This window comes from Pongo abelii, chromosome 3 (assembly GCF_028885655.2).
Source record: "Pongo abelii isolate AG06213 chromosome 3, NHGRI_mPonAbe1-v2.0_pri, whole genome shotgun sequence".
NCBI lineage: Eukaryota > Metazoa > Chordata > Mammalia > Primates > Hominidae > Pongo > Pongo abelii.
Window position 1 is genome coordinate 88,409,340 of NC_071988.2, and position 19,803 is coordinate 88,429,142.

A 19,803-nucleotide genomic window follows, 5' to 3' on the forward strand; every position below is an offset into this window, starting at 1 on the left:
TCATGCAAATTATTTTCTGTTTTAGCCAAATATTTAGGCGCTTCTGTTGTGGATTTAAGTGTGTGAGAGGCAGGTAAACACTTTTCTTTTTTTTTTTTATTATACTTTAAGTTTTAGGGCACATGTGCACAACGTGCAGGTTTGTTACATATGTATATATGTGCCATGTTGGTGTGCTGCACCCATTAACTCGTCATTTAACATTAGGTATATCTCCTAATGCTATCCCTCCCTCCCCAATGGTAAACACCTTTAAGGGAGCAGTGACTTCTGATGAGGAGTGAGTAGGCTGCTAAGGGGAAATGGACAAGAATCTCTGCGTGTTGAATCTGCGTGTTGAATCTCAAACTGGAAGTCAGAATGCTGCGCTCCTTTCTGACCATTATTTGTGTTTTTAGTGTTGGCTTGGTTCCCAGACATGCTTACCAAAATGTAATGAAGCCAACACATAGCTGTTTTAGTTGACTATTCTGAGATTTTAAATACCATTGAAAACGTTACAAGAGCTAATATACTATGCCTAAATATCAACAGCTTGCATATATGTGCTGACCTCCTTCTTAGTTGTGGATTTCCTGGATTATGGTATACAGATTTTGAGTTTTGAAAATCTATGAAAAAAATCTATTTCCCCCAAAATTACAGATTTCTTAATATAGTATGCATATTAACTTTAGAAAATTTAACACAGAAAAATATCCCTGGGTTCCAGTAAGCTATAGCCATCTATATTACTTCATAAATAAAAAATACTAAAATTAAATAGCAAACCAGGCTAAATATTGGCCAATCAAGTCAAGTCATTTAAAAATAATTTCTTGAATGAATCAAATAGGGAGCAAAGATTGGCAATGTATGCCTACTGGCAAACAACAATCATTCCCTTCCATTAACCCTCTTAACAATTACTTGTTCAAAAACCTACATAGAGTAACAGCTGTGGAAAATATCAAAGGATCAAATATAGAAGTCATTAGAAAGGATATGAGAGATTTAAAAGGGAGGCAAAAAAGAACTTGCATATATTATTGGATGTTGAAGAGAAAAAATAGTGAACAAACAAAAAGGAAAATTGAAGTTATAATTGAAGAAAATATGAAATTGAAACTGTGATCAACTCTTTGAAAGTTTTATGTACAATTATTATCAATATATAATTATCTTTTGAAATTCTTGAACAGCAAGAACTGACAATTATATGATCAAGAAGGAAATAAAAAGTCATGGGCCAGAGGCAAGGGTAATATTAAAAATCAGAATGGACATACTAACCAATCAGAAAGGAAGTGGGTTATATGCCTTCAATGCTACTGCTGACTGACATTTAGTAATTGCACTGAGAGGTAGAGATGTTGTTTCGTTGAGGTGGGTTTTTTATCAAGTTATTTATACTTTCTTCATCCTCCTCTCACAGTGAGTGAGATTACAAAGGTTACATTGGGTAACTTCAGCTACTATTATTCTCTGTGACAATCTTCAGGGCTCACATGAAATGAATCCACTAAATTCTGGCTTTGGGAGGTGGGAGCAAGGGGGTTATAGCATTTTTACTCAAAAGTTTTGTTTTTGTTTTTTAATAAAGCAACCATATCTTAAAACTTTGTAGATTTTGTTAGAAGATATTAAACAGATTCTTATTAAAAAAGTGTAATACGGATCAGGAACCATAAAGGCCAACTCCACTGGAAGTATTTTCCATTGATGTCATTGGTTTGAGTTCAAACGATAGCTAAACTAGAGACAAAAAGAAGGCGCATTCCTTTCCCGTTGCAGATGGGAGGTCGTCGAATTTAAAGATACCTTCAGATGTTTGTCTTCTCCAGGATCAGCTTATTGAAAAATTAATGATTTCTTTTAATAATTTTATTTAATGAATCTCTCACTATATTTAGATAAATGCTGTCTTTTTAAAACATAATATGGATATATATAGCTTACTGGATATAGAAGGATAAATGGACTTTTCTATGGCTGCATGTATACTAAAAATTAATTTATTCACTCATCCAAATATTCAGGGTTGGTTCATAAAAGTCACTTAACTGGTGGAAATAAAAAATATATATATTTCCTATCATTCTTATTATCCTAAATATACTTACAAGAATAAATGTGATTAAGATGACTCTGAGTGTGTGGAGATTCATTTCCCACCTTATTTGGGGAGTAAAAGGGGTGATATTTCACCTGCTTAGTGCATATTTTAATATAATTTTTGTTGGCCTGATGGTTCTTTGCTACATATATACATTTAATTTTTAAAATTCTTAATCATTTATTCTCTCAGTATTCAGAAACTTATCATATTCTGTGAAATGCCAAGCATTTTCTTGTTGTTTTACAAATTACATAGAACAGGACACATTTATTTGATAGTAAGTTGCATACAATTTTTATTTTTCAGACTTGAATGAAGTGATCATGTAAGCTAGAGAAAGGAGATTAAAAATAACCTCTGGATATTCCTCTTATGTGATCTTTATTCTGGATGTAGCATTAGGACAGCTAATAGACATGTGTCACTGTAAGTGTTTTGTAATGAACTTAGAATGTTTATTTTTTTGTTGCTGCATAACATCATATGTTGTACACTTTCACAGAATTTAAGAATAGTAGATGTAGTGTAGTAGCAGTAATGGGCAGAACACTAAAAACTAAAATACTAAGTGGCAGGCATAGCAACACGGAAGGGGAAAATTACTCTGGTTATAGAATCCTTTATATTGAGTAAATATTTGATATAAACAAAAGTGAAGGACAAAATGATAATTATTTATGATATCAAAGTGATCTTTGCTAGAATATACTTGAGAGTGTGACAGCTTTCTGATGAGGAAGTAAAATAATTGTAAAGCTATGTTGAGAAGAATCATAATCTTACTATGAATAAGAAATGCATTACGAGTTACAGGATTCGAAAAATAACAGAATGAGAAGCTTTTACAAGCCAGGCTATTTTAATTTTGATGACAGTTTAGAATCTATAGAAACACCAAAATTATAGCACCAACTTCAATTAATAGAATGTTCAATCTGTATCTACTGAAGTTATCAAGTACTCTTTAATCATGCATCTATAATTGTATCATACAAAACGATTGCATTCACAAAGAGAAAAAAAAACATATAAACTGGCCTGAGGGCTTCATCTGATCGTATAAATGAAGAAATAGGCTTCCAATTTAACATTCCGCAGCACTGTAATGCAATTCAGGGGTAAGTGCTATTACCCTTGGTGAAGAGGTTGAATTTGATAGCCATTTCACTGTTAGACTAACGATGGCCTATTATATCTCTTAGGTTACAATGTCTTTGATCCTGTGAATGACAAGGAAACATACAACCTCAGGGGAAAATTCAGACAGAGAAGGTATTTAATAGAAAAGCCTCCAGACAACCAGAGTTTCTTTCGATTTTGAAATCATATGTAGACATCTTAGCTGATAGTCAACCAGAATCCACCAGTAAGGCATTCAGCTTGGTTATACCTGTGCTGTATAGATGGCTACATATGTTGTCTGTCACCACAATACACGTTCAAATATGAATATATGTACAAAGATTCAAATGTCAAATATGTCTTATATTTTGACTTATGAACTTATTTACTATCTTATTAACTTGGACTTGTTAACCAAAGAAATTACTTACATAATGAAAGCTCTTTTTAAAATATCCTTTTACCTTTTCCCCCCAAAACTGAACATATAATTTGGAAAAGTCTCTTTGAAGGAAACAATTAAAATTTTGTTTTGCATTTGTAAAACTAGAGTTATTTTACTTCCTAGAATGTAACCATAACTTACCCTTTCCACTTCAGATTTTGAAAATTGTATTTGTAGTAACATTTTACCTACATCCAAAACAGGTGGTGGATCTAATTTATATTTTGAATGGACAAATAACGTTTTCTGAAAAAGTTGTAAGATGTGCTTGCTTTAACCAAGTCATAATTTTTACTCTTTCGTAGTCCCACAAAAACACGTATTTGTGATATAGCTGAATAAGGAAATTGACTTAAAGCCAAGTTAGCAATCAAGACAAAAACCAAACCTACTAAGTGTGTTACTTGCCCTACTTAAAAAGAAATTGAGAGATGATAATATTTAATGTCTTTTTAAATATAATTTATCTAGGTTCGATTCATAGAGAAATTTCCATAAAGGTAAATATTCCTATACCACAAAGATGATTTTAAATGAAGTGAAATGATTTTTAATTAATATCATTGGTAATTTGCAACAGAAGGGAATTTTCGTGTTACTTAAAACATAATTTTCTTCTAACATGGCTTAGGCCGTTTATCAGAACCATGTTGTTAAATGCAGATTTGCAGAAATACTTTTCAATGAAATGTAAGACTATGTGATATTTGAAACCATCCAGTTTATTTAACTTGCTTAAAACAGTGTTCACTTTATACAAGTTCCCTTTGATATAATCACTTAAGCGAACATTTTTATATCTGTGTACACGTGTAAGTGTGTGTCTTTTTAAAAAATAACCATGATTAGAATGATGAGCATATAGAACTTTATTTATACCAAAAAATAACATTACACAAGAAATGCTTTTATGAAGCAAAATGTATCAAGCCCTCTAGTGGTGTTAATGTATAAGATACTTCATTGTGGTGTTTGCTCAATCAAAGCAGGTTTTTTTTTTTCTTTCTCCATTTGCGTACAAGTATTTAACATATTTTTGACATTAGATTTTTGTAAATTCCAACTTGCTCTGCTTGGCAGATAATTTGTAGAATACTTTAGGTGGTTTTGCTAAAGAAAAAAATCTTAACCTTAGGATTAACCATTTTAAATAACTAAACTTAGTGAATAAATGAATGGCCTGTTAGGAGATAAATCATAATTTTTAGATCAGTAACTGTTATTTTTGGGTCTAATGTTAAAAGACATTGTAGTGTTCCATATGCATGATGATAATAATACTTTTTAAAAAGAAAATTTACATAATTTACAAACTTAGAAAAAAAAACATTTAAATAAACAACCCAACGAAGGATAAAAAATAGCTAAGACTTCCTTTGTAATTCTTACTGAGATATTCCATGCTGTCTAAAGTCTAAAGGAGGTTAATGGTCTTATTCATAACTAAGGATATTTACACTGAGTTTTTTTTTTTAATTTGGCTCTTTTTATAGAAGGCACGCAATTAGAGAGGAGACTTAGTTGGCAGATCTGCAAAATGTGTTTTGGTTATTAAGGCATGAGTTTTAGCTTCATGCCAGCAGTATTTGTCTTTCTTTTTTTAAAAAAAATTAAAGTATGAGCATTTGATGTATAGAGCTAGGGGAAACTGACAAATATCATGCAGTAGAAATGGAAAAGTAACAATGAAAAGTTTAAGACACAAAGACGAGTCTCAGAGGCTATCTGTTCTCAAAGATGAATTTCTTGATTTCCTGTCCTTTATTTCAACATTATTTTAGACTCTGAAATTAGGCTCATAGAGTAACCACTGAATACACTGTGGTAGAAAGTGCTATACTAGGTTTTGGAAGACTCAAATCACTTCTCAGCTTCATACAGTTTTCTTTGTTGTAAAATCAGAACAATCATGCACTACCTTACCTCACGTGCCCACAAGCACTTCTGACACTGATCACCATTGTTTTGGAAAAGTGTACATTATCACTGCTTCTCATTGAGGAATACAAGCAGTTGGAGAACATGTGGTCTTCTCCCTAATATGTGCACCCTCATTCTTAGAAGTCTTCAATTAAAACTGATTTAAGTCAGGAGCAGTGGCTCATGCCTGTAATCCTTGGGAGGCAGAGGTGGGCGGATCATTTGAGGTCAGGAGTTCGAGGCCAGCCTGGCCAACATTCCAAAACCCTCACTCTACTAAAAAATGCAAAAATTAGTTGGGGGTGATGGTGCATGCCTGTAATCCCAACTACTCAGAAGGCTGAGGCAAGAGAATTGCTCGAACCCAGGAGGCAGAGGTTGCAGTGAGCTGAGATCATGCCACTGCACTCCAGCCTGGGCAACAGAACAAGACTTCATGTCAAAAAGAAAACAACAAAAACAAAAATAGTAAGTTAAATAGTCTTTATTAGGTAGAGTACTGGGTACAAGTGGTCCATACTAAGATAAGAGCCTAAAATAAAATGCTAAATCTTAAAAGAGACTGGGTTTATGCACGAAACGTTTTGTGCCTTGGTCTAACATTAACGTGATGTCTGTGTAAAATGACAAAAAGAACCAATGTTGAATTATGCTATATTTTCCATCATCCCAGATTGCTAAATGTGTTCTTTCCAAGAAATCTAAATGAATTATTATATACATTTGCTGTCATGTATACATAACAGTTGTGTCATTGTTAGAGATTTCAGTAATTAAAATGGGTAACAGAAGCTTAAGTTATTTTCCTTATCAAAACTATGTTCCTTGGAACCGCATTATTATAATGGTTTTTGTGCTCTTGTACATTGGATGTCTTAAGCTGAGTACAGTTTAGGAGATCCTTTCTAATTTCAAGAAGGTACTGCTTTCCTCAACACTGTGATCTAACCTGTGCCAAATCTGTACTATACACTATGTAAATGGCTAACAAGTCAATTGCAAACAAACTGAATGTACAAATCTTAGTGTTGGTACTGAAACCTTTTCAGAATAGTCATCACGATTTAAAAGTTTGTTTAAAAAGTTGCAAGCATCAAGTGTCAATCAAAACTGAAGATGAAACACTAATGAATGTTGAATTCTCATGCTTTTAGGTGCACTTCCTTTTTAGAATTTTCATTTATCTGCTATTTTTACCGTAACCATTTTCTTTAAATTTGTTTCACTTAAATTTCCTGCATGCTAACTTTGTTTGTATGATTGAAATAAAACTGCAGTGTGTATATATATATATATATATAGTATATATATATTGTGTATATATATAGTATATATATATTTTGTATATATATATATTTTGTGTATATACACACACACACACACACACACACACACACAAGTACACATCATGTTGGCCAATAGGATTTAGTATTTTGTTTTAAATCAGTTATATATATACTAAATCCTATTGGCCAATATGTGTACTTTTCACCATCTGAATCTACCTAATTTCAAATATAAGATATACACTTAAAAATCTTTAGCCTTCACTCTGAAACAAGTTCATGTAGCAACTTGAAGACATTGATACTTGACTTGTGTGTGACCCAAATACATAGATTTTTCACATCTGCTCTCAGATTGTCCTAATTTAATTCACCATGATACATGATTATGTGACATCATAGACACTAATTCCAAAAAGGGAATGAAGAAACAGAATACTCTGGAACTTGGTATGTTTTTAGACTCAACTCGACATAACATATAACACTATGAAAATTACGTTTTTGGTCTACAAGTCAAATGGCCTTGTCTCAGCACCCAGCTGTGCCCTCAGATTACTTAGTCTTCCAGGTTTACAATATATTCACTTCTAAATGAATAAATTGGATTAGAGGATTTTTAAGATATCTTCAAGAAATGTGTTGGTTCTAGATCATTGAGCCACTCCAAAGGTTATACCATCCTGTAATGTGAGGGCAACAAAATATTGTTTTCCCAAATATTTTTCCTTTGCAATCTCCTTCCATCTTTCATGTCTTCCTTGGTTGTTAGGAGCTTAGTAGAGCTGGAGAGAGCTGAGCTGCCAGCTGTCTGAGTATTCAGTTAACACAATAACCCCAAATAAAGTAATAGTCAATTAATCACTCACTGCAATGATGTAAGCAGGAAACTAAACTGGAGAAAGAGACCTCATGGAGGAGTTTGGACTGTGGCGCCAGTTGAGCGTCGGTTGAATCAACACAGACGTGATGGTCAACTTATGCCTTGGGAGTCCTGAAAAAAAAATCCTGTTTTTTTATGGACCAGCAGCTAGTGGTAGGGGGTAAGATAGGACTAGGAGTGGAAAAGTACTGAGCACTGACTCAGCATGGAGAAAATTGTCATCATGTTTCCCTGCTCCCCTAATAAGGAGGTCTTAGCAGAGGAAGGCCTCTGCTGAAAATTCCAGATAAAGAAGATCTGAATGAAGGTATATGATCTAGGAGTATAGATATTCATAAGAGTATGGCTGGCCAGGGGACTCGAGTCTTTGACTGCAACTCCCTGCAGAGACTGCAGTGCACTGGCTGTGCACCCAGTCTATTGTGGGGAGGGCAGCTCTTGCCTCTGAAGCTTACCAGGTGGTCTGTAATTGCCTGTGGTGATGTCTGAAAAATCATACATAGGGTTTTGGTCTCAAGCCAGATTCCCCATTGATTATCATCTTACATGCCTACTTCTTCTTGAGTTTAAATTAGGGAGTAAAATCCAATAAAATTGGTCATTTATTTAAAACTTGGGGTCACATAGCCTTCTCAGGGAATTTAAATTTAGAGAGACCCTTGCCCTGTGCCTTGTTTGCAGTGTTATTGATACTAAAATGCACCCCACCCCCAAGCAACTTAGTGTCTACTGGAAGTCCAGGGGGAAAATACTCAAAACAATAACATTAATATTGTAAAGTGGTTTATATAATGCGGGCTTGCTCAAAACAGTTTACTTTCTACTCATAACTACTCTATTCCTTATGCACTGTGGTGGTCTTCCATTTTGTGGATGTGAGAACAGAGGTTAAGTAAGGCTAAGAGGAGTTAAGTAACCTGTCTGCTGGTAAAAGGTAAAGCTGCTTACAGAGGCAATGCATTTAACCACTGTGTTTTACTTCTATTTTAAAAAACCTGAAGGCTATAGATATGCATAGAATGTCAGGAGAGAACTGAAAAGAAGCCCTGGATTCATGCAGTAAGTTGCAGAGGGAGTGGTACCTACATGGAGTAGACCTGGGGTGTGTTGTGCAGGTTAAGGGCTGGAATTGAAAGGCACAAGAGGCATGAGTAGGGGCATGAGTGCTGTGGACTAAATCAGGTTGGTGTTTCAGAAAATAAATATCAAGTGAGCAATAAAAAAGAGGCTGAGGATAGAGGGAAGGATTAGATAGAGACAAAAAGATGAATATATTGAGGCAACAATCAGAAGAACTTCACACATTGTCTTACATAGGGTGTTAGTGAAATAGAACTAGGGAGAGATAAACAAGAAAATTTCCTATATCATTTTCTATTGTGATTTAATGAATGATGCCCCAAATGGAGCTAAATAAATATAGGAAGAGGAGCAGGTTCATGAAAAAGATGTTTTGCTTTGGGGGACTGGAGTCTATTGAACTACCAAGTAAAGGTAATTTGCAAACAGTTATATATGTGCATCAATAATTGCAAGAGAAATGAAAGCACAGGGAGCATAGATTAATGAGAAGGGTGCCCCAAAGCGTGTTGTCCAAGAAAAGACTGGAGCAGAACAAGAGCCAGTGAGGTACAATTTCAGAGTATTAACAAGAAAGAACTGATGATCATGATAAGCCCATTGCACAGATAGATTAGTTAAGATCACAACTGAACTCATGCTTGAAATGGATCCCTAATAAAGTCACAGGTTTACTCTATTTAGCAAGGGCAGGATTTGTAGTGTGGTGGAGCTGAAGCCAGATGGTGCTGGATTGAAGAGTGATAGAGCAGAAACAGATTAGATAAGGAAAGGCATGAAATTTGACAGTAGCTAGAAGAAACAACACAACTAAGGAAGGCTTTCTTTTTCTTTGTTGACTTTTTTAAGCTGTATTTAAAAAATGGTTTAATTACTTAATTTATTTTTGATTGACACATGATGTACATATTTATCGGGTACAGTGAGATATTTCAATACATATGGACATTACATAATGATCAAATCAGGGCATTTAGTATTCTATCATCTCAAAAATTCATTGTTGCTTTGTGGTGAGAGCATTCAAAATCCTCTCTTCTAGCCGTTTTGAAGTATGCCATAGAATATCGTTAGCTATAACACGCTTGTGTGTAATAGCATCCTAGAAATTATTCCTCTTAAATTACTGTGACTGTGTACGCATTAACCAGTCTCTCCTTATACCTCCCTTCCTTCCCTTCCCCAGTCTCTAATTACCATTTTTCTGCTCTCCACATATATGAGATCAGCTTTTCTAGATTCCGCATATTAGCAGTGGCATGTGCTATTTGTCTTTCTGTGCCTGGCTCATTTCACTTAACGTAATATCCTCCAGGTTCATCTACGTGTCTGCTAATGACATGCTTTAATTCGATTTTTGGTGAATAGTATTCTATTGTAAAAATTTGCCACATTTTCTTTATTCTTTCATCTGTTGATGGACACTTGGCTTGATTTCATATCTTAGTTCATGTGAACAGTGCTGCCATAAACATGGGGCTGTAGATCGATATCTCTTCTAAATACTGATTTCATTTCTTTTGGGTATATACCCAGTTGTGTGACTGCTGGATCATATGGTAGTTCTATTTTTAATTTTTTGAGAAACCTCTGTAATTTTTTTGTCTGTGCTAATTTGCATTCTCACCAACTGTGTCTGTAAGTTCCCCTTTCTCCACATCCTTGCCAGCATTTGTTACCTTTTGCCTTTTTGAGAGTAGCCATTCTAGTGTGGTGAGGTGATGTTTTCTTGTAGTTTTGATTTTCATCTCCGTAATGATTAGTGATGTTTAGCATTTCTTTATTTACCTGTATATCAATCATTCTATGTCTTCTTTTGAGAGATGTCTAGTCACACCTTTTGACCATTTAAAACATTTTCAATCATTTTTAATTGGATTATTTTCTATTGAGTTGTTAAGGTTTCTTATATAGTCCAGACATTAACCTCTTGTCAGATCTATAGTTTGCACATATTTTCTCCCATTCTATAGATTTTCTCTTCATGTTGTTGATTGTTTCTCTTGTTGGGCAGAAGCTTTTTAGATTGAAGAAATCCCATTTGTCTGTTTTTGATTTTGCTGGACTTTTGAGTACTTGTTTGAAAAATTTTTCCCAGACCAATGCCATAGCACATTTCCTTTATGTTTTCTTCCAGTAGTTTTATAGTTTCAGGTTTTACATTGAAGTCTTTAATTCATTTTGAGTCGATTTTTTATAATGTTATTGATAAGAGTCTAGAATCATTCCTCTGCATGTGAATATCCAGCTTGTCCAACATCATCCAAATTTGCAAGGAGAAAGTAAAATTGTCTCTGTCCTCAGATGACATGCTCATACATATGACTCCACCAAAATAAGTTAAAATTAATAAATGAATTCAGTAAAGTGGCAAGTTAAAAAATAAACATACAAAAATTAGTAGTGTTTTCATATGCCAATAGTGAAACATCTAAAAAAGAAATCAAGAAAACAATCTCACTTATAAAAACTACAAAAAATAAAATACCTAAGAATAAATTTAACCAAGGAGATGAAAGAGCTCTACAATGAAACTATAAAACACTGATGAAAGAAACTGAAGAAGACAGAAATAAATGGAAAGTCATCCCATTGTCATAGATTGGAAAAATTAATGTTGTTACAATGTCCATACTACCCAAAGTTATGTACACATTCAATGCAATCCCTATCAAAATACCAATGACATACTTTACTAAAATAGAAAAAAAAATTCTAAAATTCATATGGAACTATAAGGGATTCTGAATAGAAAAAGCAATCTTAGGCAAAAAAAAAAAAAAAAAAAAAAAAAACCTGGAGGTGTCACCACATCAAAATATACTACAAAGTTATAGCAACCAAAGCAGCATGTTACTGGCATAAAAGTAGACACAAGCACCAATGGAACAGATAGAGAATCCAAAAATAAACATAAGTACTTACAGCCAAGTGATTTTTGACAAAAACTCCAAGAACACACATTGGGGAAAGGACACTCCAACAAACGAGGCTGGGATTTTTTTGTTTTTGTTTTTAATGGGAGAGGTAAGAAGCTTAAAAAGTGCCAGGAATGAGAGTGAGGTTGAAGATATATGGAAGAGAGAATAAAATTGGAGGCACAATTCTCACCCCAATCAAAAGATGAGATTCAGGCAGACATTGGCTTCAGAGCCAGCTGCACCCCTTAATGGCTGTGTGACTTAATTTCTCAGAACTTCAGTTTCTCCATCTCTAAAATGTGAATAACAATAGTACCAATCTTAGAGGGTTATTATGAGTATTAGGTGTTATTATAAAATGTACGTAAAAATAAATTACAGTGAGAACTCATTATAAGGTTTGCTATTATTTTTATTTGGTGTAAATCAGTTGGCTTTGTCAATAAAGAGGCCTAGAGATAAACACATAATTGAAGACTGGAATAAAGAGGAAATGATTGATATTTCTCTAGGCAATTTTGTAAATATGATACTCAGGGAGATGATGCCTTATCGTCTCAATGACTTTAGCACTTATCCATTTTCTTAAAATAAAACTTAGTTAAAAGTGGAAAATCAAGACCCTTTCTGGCCTAAAATTATAAACAAACAGCTGGTCAGTTCCAAGGTGTTTGGCAGTAAGACTTTTTTTTAATCTTATAACTGTAAACATCTCGTTGGCACAAAGATGTTTGGAATATTTTTTGTTATCTATTCTATGGTACATCTTATATACTTTAGGTGAAGTGGAAATCTTATTTTACCTAAATATAAACCATGAGTGGATTCTTTGCTTAATATAAGATGTGACAACCTAATATAGACCTTTAAATAATAATAGAAAACCTTTCTAACACTGATCTAACTTACAAAGAGAAATAAAACTATCACATCTGCTTCCTAAGCAGCCTTAAACAAAAAAGTATGATTTTAATAAATATGTATGTTAAAACAAAGTATAAAGCACACTAGATATGATAGTTGATAACATGGCATGCATATTATGAATCTTACTATTTGAAATGTGTATGTATAGAAATATTTTTGTTAAATACACAACTAGTCACTGAAGGAAGTTTTTTGTTTGATGCTAAGTTGATTTAAATAGTTTTTAGTTTTCTTTTATTTAACCTGAAGAATTGGAATCAAATTACTTCATATTTCTCAATTTTGGTTATTATCCTTTCTCTCTGTGGGTTAGTCACAAATTTAGATATAACCAAAAGTAATTTATGATGAGCCTGAAAGGTATTAATAAAGCTAGGAAATGAAAAAGTAGTGTTCAGTAATAGGGCTAATTTTCCTGTGTATATTTTATAAACGGATATTTTTTTACAGACTGGTAGTGTATATAACTTATATGTTTTATTAAGAGTTCTATATACAATTGTATCACAAGTTTCTAAATGAAAACAGTCCTGTGCTTTCTTTTATTTAACCTGAACCACTCTTTTTTTTTTTTTTTTTTTTGATGATTCCAGGCTAATTTAGCCTGATTTACTGTTCTTTTAAAAATATAGAGTTACAAATAATCTCAGCTGTGTTGAATGGAAGTTAAACTTAAGAGAGGGTAATAGCAAATCTAAGGATGCAGGTTCCCAAATTTTGTTCTATTTCGGTATGCCTTACTCACGCTGATTCATGAGCTCTTCTGTGAATCAACGTTAGTCCTTATCCTTAATTGTATATAGTGTTCATTCTAATGTGATTTTCCACTACATTCGAAAGCTTCCTACTTTTAAAAGCTGGCAGCACGTGAACAATTTATACCTCTTTGGAACTCTTACCTGTTTGGAGGAACAACCAGCTTCTTTTGGGAAATGACTTTTAAGTAATAAATAGAACATTTTTCATCACCTTCAATGGCATAGCATTTAAGAGAATAGAAAACAAAGCTGGTGACACCTTCTTGGGTCTGGCATACCAAGAGGGGCCTAGAATTAAGCAAGTAGTGACAGTCACAGCAACTGCTAGCTCTTTTTAAGCTTCTGTCTTTATTTCAGATTGACTCCTATATTTTTCTCTTTCTTGACTACTTCTTTGTTGCGGGATAGAGTTCTCTTTGGTGTCAATGTACTTAATGTTTACTTTCAAAACAGAGAAAAGTGAATATGGGGTGATGACCTTCACTAAAGGCAAAGAAGCCTTATCAAACTTAGAGTGATATTGATAGTGATTGTCCAACACACAGCCTTTCATGGGGAAAACAGTGATCGATTTCAACTGGTTAATATTTAGTGTCAGCACTGTTTTACTACGCAGCTTTAAATATGCATATAAACCGCAGTGGTACTAAAACCTAAGAAGTCATATTCTGATCATTTCTTTTGTCAAAGAAGCATGATCTTAACTCATGAGTCACTGTTAAATATAAGTGTAATGTAAAGGAAAAATGAAAATACATTATGAGTAGTTTTTTGCCAGTTTGTATAATTTTTCAGTTAAGCAGTCATAAATCAAGGAATATTGTATTTTTTGAGGCTCATTAAAGAGACATTATACATCAGAATAGTGAAGTCATCAGCATAATGAAATGATGAATGCCTGTAACTATCTGTATGTAAATGATGTGAGACAGATTCAGGGTGTTACAAAGGAGAATAACAATCTCTCTTGACAGTTTCCTGTAGGTGCAGTTGCTGGATGCTGGTGACAGATGTTAAATGCAAACTTCTTCAATGGCAAGCACTTATTAGCACTCAGTGGAAACTCACAATATAAAATAAGACAAATAGCAGATTATATCATTTTAAATAAATTTGTTCAGTAAGGTGTGTTATTGCATTTTAAGATTCTTCTTTGTTAACAAAGGCAGTATTCTAAATTAAAGAAAACAGAATAGAAAAGAAAATGGCTATTTGAAAACCAGTATATAGAATATGAGTGTGTGTGTGTGTGTTTGTGTGTGTATTGTTATGCTTGACCATTTCCTTAACTAAAATAAGAAATTTTCCATATAGTAGGTAGTATGTCGAACTTAACTAATTTAGGTTTATTTTAAAACTCACCCATTATCTTATCAAAGAAACACATCTATCTCACTTGTGTATCTCACAGATGGATTCCTTTCCATACACACTTAAATGGCAAGAATCTTAATATGCATACCACTTTGTCAACCTTCATATCTGGTGTGGTTTATTATTTCCATTTTCATCTTCATACTTATTAAAATCATGTTTCTTTTGTTTGACACTGCTCAATTTGTTGATTAACCAGGGCCTTAAATCCTACATTTCAGATGCTTTATTCCATTCACCAAAGAGGAGAAGGCAACAGATCTAGTAATTTTCTAGAGCTTCTCATTTATCTATGAACTTCTCAGCACCTGGTACAAGTGCCAAATACATAAATGATTATTAAATGAAGAAGAAATGGAAGGAGAGAGAGAAGATGGTTTTTAGTCCAACATGGGTCACTGATGGGTCTGTGGCATTGGCTAAGTCACTTAAGTTCTCTCTACATGATATATTATCTGTTATCTATTATCTATGATTATTAATTTTAAAAACAATGTTGATTTAAGCACTTTGGGAACAGAGAAAGCACTTTGGATTATATAACCAAATGTATGTGGATAAAGTCATGTTAATATAATTATTCATATGCTTTGTGCCTTGAGGACTGTAGTTAGTTATTTTTGATAACATTTTCCCATAACTGGGCCATAGTATTTTGGCATTTTATAATGTAAACGTGAATTGCTAGCAAGAGAAATGATAAAATTTCTCTCCATATTTGTGTCAATATGATTTTTTTTTCTCTATCTTGAGGTATATATTGGGGGATGGGGTTAGGATAGTATTTGACTATAGAGTTTTTCTTAAATAATTAATATCTATTTTACTTTTTTGCAATAGGAATGCAGCAAATTATAGGCATGTGAAAGCTTTATGAACAAATAAATGTATATATTTTGTTATAATATGAAAAGTCTATGAGAGCATAATGGTCCAAGTTTTCAATAGTCTGAATATAAATATTAACAACTTAAATTGTTAGTGGCTCTTTGGATATCTACTGTGATAATAAAGTGATTCACCAATTCATTGAATATATTTCAAAATCTGTATATTAAAAAATAGATTTGAAAATATCAAATTGCAACTTAAAAAATCCTAATAATAGAAAGCTATTATATAACTAAACTGAAATTAAAATATTTTAGAGGTAATACACCATATTTTATTTTTCCCCTTCACATTCATCACCTATATCTCTTCTGATCATTTTGTGGTTTTACTCACTTACAAATAAAAGAACACTTATGATTTTATGTTCTAATTCTTTAACTTACTACACATGCACACACAAAACACACAACCTGAGAGCATCTATTATATATAATAACAATTTTAATAATATGATTCACTTTTTTCTATGACTGAATACTATGTGAGAACCATATTTTTGTTATCTTTAATATAAAATGCCACCACATGTTATTATAATTATGTGTGTATTTTTAACTACAAGCATCTATATAATTTTTATGTTTAAAAAATTACTTCTAAATCTATCCTTGCATTTGATCAGTGACAAGATTTGAATCTTTGTCTTTTAATTCTAAGTTCATTGGTCTGTCTGACATGTCATATTGCTTCTTGACAAAACTCTTGAATTGAAATCCAACAAAATACACACTGCCAGTTGTAATGCACTTTGCCAAACCAAATAAGAAAACTTATTTAATGGAATGTTTTGTCACTTATGTCACATTTACTTACTTTATGCTCTAAAGGTAGTTAAGCGATGAATAAACATTCAAGGGGATTGATTGGGTTAGAATAACATGTCCACCATTCTACGGCACAGAGTAATTACTCCAAGAAGCATTTCTCAAAGCCAAAGACATCCTACATAATTCTTCTTCCTTAAATTATGTATTATTTGTAAATATCACCGAGCTATCATTTACTGCCAATTGAAATAAATGACTCCTGTATTTTTAATATTATAATTAAACTTATAAGTATTCAGCTTTATTTCAAACTCCAGATACACACACAAAAACACACACATATGCATACACACACATATCTACATTTATGTATACATACGTAGGGTATATGCTACATATACCTGAGTCATGCGTGGCTTAGCTGTTGGAATATATTCTGAGAAATGTGTCATTAGGTGATTTCATCATTGTACCAACACGATAGTGTGTACTTACACAAACCGAGCTGATACTGCCTACTACACACCTTGGCTCTATGGCATAACCTATTGCTCTGAGGCTACAAATCTGTAAAACACGTTATTGTACAGAAACCTGTAGGCAATTGTAACACAATGGTAAGTATCTGTATATGTAACACATCTAAACAAAGAAAAGGTTTGGTAAAAATACGGTATAAAAGATCAAAAATTGTACACTTGTATAGGTCGCTCACCATGAATAGATCTCACAGGACCAGAAGTTGCTCTGGGTGAGTTGGTGAGTGAGTGTGAGTGAATGTAAAGGCCTAGGACATTATGGTACACTAATGTAGATTTTATAGAATATAGTACACTTAGGCTACACTAAATTTATAAATAAAAATGTATTTCTGTTTAATAATAAATTACCCTTAACTTACTGTAACTTTTTTACTATATTAATTTTTTAATGTTTAGAACTTTGTGACTCTTTTGTGAAACACTTAGTTTAAAACACAAACACAACATTTTGTAAAGCTGTATAAAAATATTTTCCTTTTTGTATCTTTGTTGTATAGACTTTATTCTATGTAATTTTTTTTTTTTACATTTTAAACTTCTTTGGTAAAACTAAGACACAAATACAGACACTAGCCTTTGCCTACACAGGGTCAGGAGTGTCCATATCACTTCACCTCCACATCTTGCCCAACTGGAAGGCCTTCAGGGGCCATAACAAGCATAGAGCTGTCATCTTTGATGATAACAACAGTGGAATACCTCCTGAAGGACCTTCCTGAGTCTGTTTTACAGTTAACTTTTTTTTAAGTAAGTAGAAATACACTCTACAATAATGATAAAAATTATAACATATAAAATACATAAACCAGCAACATAGCTGTTGACTATCATGACGTATTCTGAACTGAACATTGTTGTATTCACTATACTTTTCCATGACTGGCGGTGTAGTAGGTTTGTTTAAACCAGAATCACCACAAACACTTGAGTAATGCATTGAGTTATGATATTATAATGGCTACCATGTCATTAGGCAGTAGAATTTTGCAGCTTCATTGTAATTTGAGGGGACCATCATCATGTTTGTGGTCCATCATTGACCGAAATGTCATTATGTGACACATGACTTTGTGTCTGTATATATGTATATACACCTTTAAAAAACTTCAGTTTTATTAATCAGAATCTAGAGAACTCAAGCAGATTAAGGAACATTGAACTAAGAAGCACCAAAACCCATGCATAAATAGCATGAGGATTAGCTAGAGAGATGAGAGCTTTGGAGCCAATACGGTATTAATACCAGGAATCAGTTAATCATATTGGGGCATTTAGAGTTATGGGATGCTAGAAATAGTAACAACTTTAGAAATTATCCAGTCTTAGGATGGCAATCTTTGAAAAATTTAAGTTGAAAAACACAATGCTGTCTAAAGCTGATTGGAACTTGCTTCCTGGACCACTGTGCAAGAAAAGGAATATGTGAAGCATGTCATAATCAGTTAGTTCTATCTGCCACAGATGAGTCATGAGAACTAGTAGCATACTTGCTGAGGCTCAAACGCTATAAATCACTTTCCCAAAGTTACACAGACAGTTAGCTCTGAATCCTTAACTATAAACAAGGCCTCTGACTCATAGTCCAGTGCTATTTGCTCTGCTCTACTGGCAAAGGAGAAACACTCCCAATCTCCTAGTAGGCTTTCTCAGAGAAAGTCCACAGGGGCATGAAGGAGAACTATACAGGGGATGGTTGCCGCTCTGGATTGATGCCCTCGTGGGTTAAATTTATTGAGACTTGCTTATTCTTCTCATGGCATAATTTACTTAATTATATTCTGAAGCACTGTAACTTGGGTGTGCTTTCTTTTATTAATTATATTTTATGTTATTTTTTTTTCCTTAGAATTCCTAAGTAGATGATGCCTGTTCTTCTATAGGCTAAATAAATGGGTTCTGTACTTTAAATACATTAAAATATTAGTATTCTCTAATATATGTTTTGAACGTATATGAATATACGTTCAAAATAAAACATAAAAACTAGATGAAAGCATTTGCATTTCAGTGATACTTAATCAAAGCTTTGAGATATGTGTTTACATTGATTAACTTATAATAGAGGACTAACACAGTTTAGCAAAATACAGACCGTTCCCAAGCTGCCTTCACTCCACCCTTCTCCACCTTTTTATAGAATCTTGTCTAGCTGATTAATATAACAGAGCACTTCAGCTTTGGTGAAATACACTTATTCAATTTCACCGAAGATTATAGGTTTCAAATAATAAAATTGGATTTTATTGAGGATTGAAGTGTGTAAATAGAACATTTGATTGAATTTAATAAAATGGTATCCTGCTGATGAAGGCAAGTCATTTCCCCTAGTTTTAACTTGATTACAAAGACAAGAAGTTTTATGAGCTGCTGTGAATGGAAAATTTCTTTCTCTCTACAGAAAAAGACTATATCAAAACTAAGAAAAAATGAGTAGTACAATTTAGTATTTTTAAATAAAATCGTTACTAATTTTGATTTTTTTTTAATTTCATGAAACTACTTTCTAATCTGCATTTGTGGCTACTCAATCAGTTAATTAAACATGCATATTATAAAAAAAAGGAAGTCCAGCAAGTAAGTTTTTTTCTGTAGCTTTGAATAGCTTAATATTGTACCATTCTTCATCTGATCTATGATCGTGAGTCCCTTTTTTACACAAGGAATCAGTATATAGTAACTCATGATATTTAAATGTTTGACTATCTTTAGCCAATTCTGAAGTTTCATAAAAAGAAACACAAGGTGCATGTTTTTGCTACTTTCCAACAAATAGAATGTGAAATCTG

General features: G+C 33.1%; 1 long non-coding RNA gene across 1 annotated transcript in view; it reads left to right on the forward strand.

The window, feature by feature from the left end:
• Positions 1-1,806: 1,806 nt before the first annotated feature.
• Positions 1,807-19,803, forward strand: part of LOC134761279 (uncharacterized) — a 30,542-nt gene continuing 12,545 nt past the window's right edge. Inside the window, exons 1-2 of the long non-coding RNA XR_010139712.1 lie at positions 1,807-2,524; positions 3,301-3,370. This is a non-coding gene — a long non-coding RNA (uncharacterized LOC134761279). The remainder of the gene's footprint in view (positions 2,525-3,300; positions 3,371-19,803) is intronic.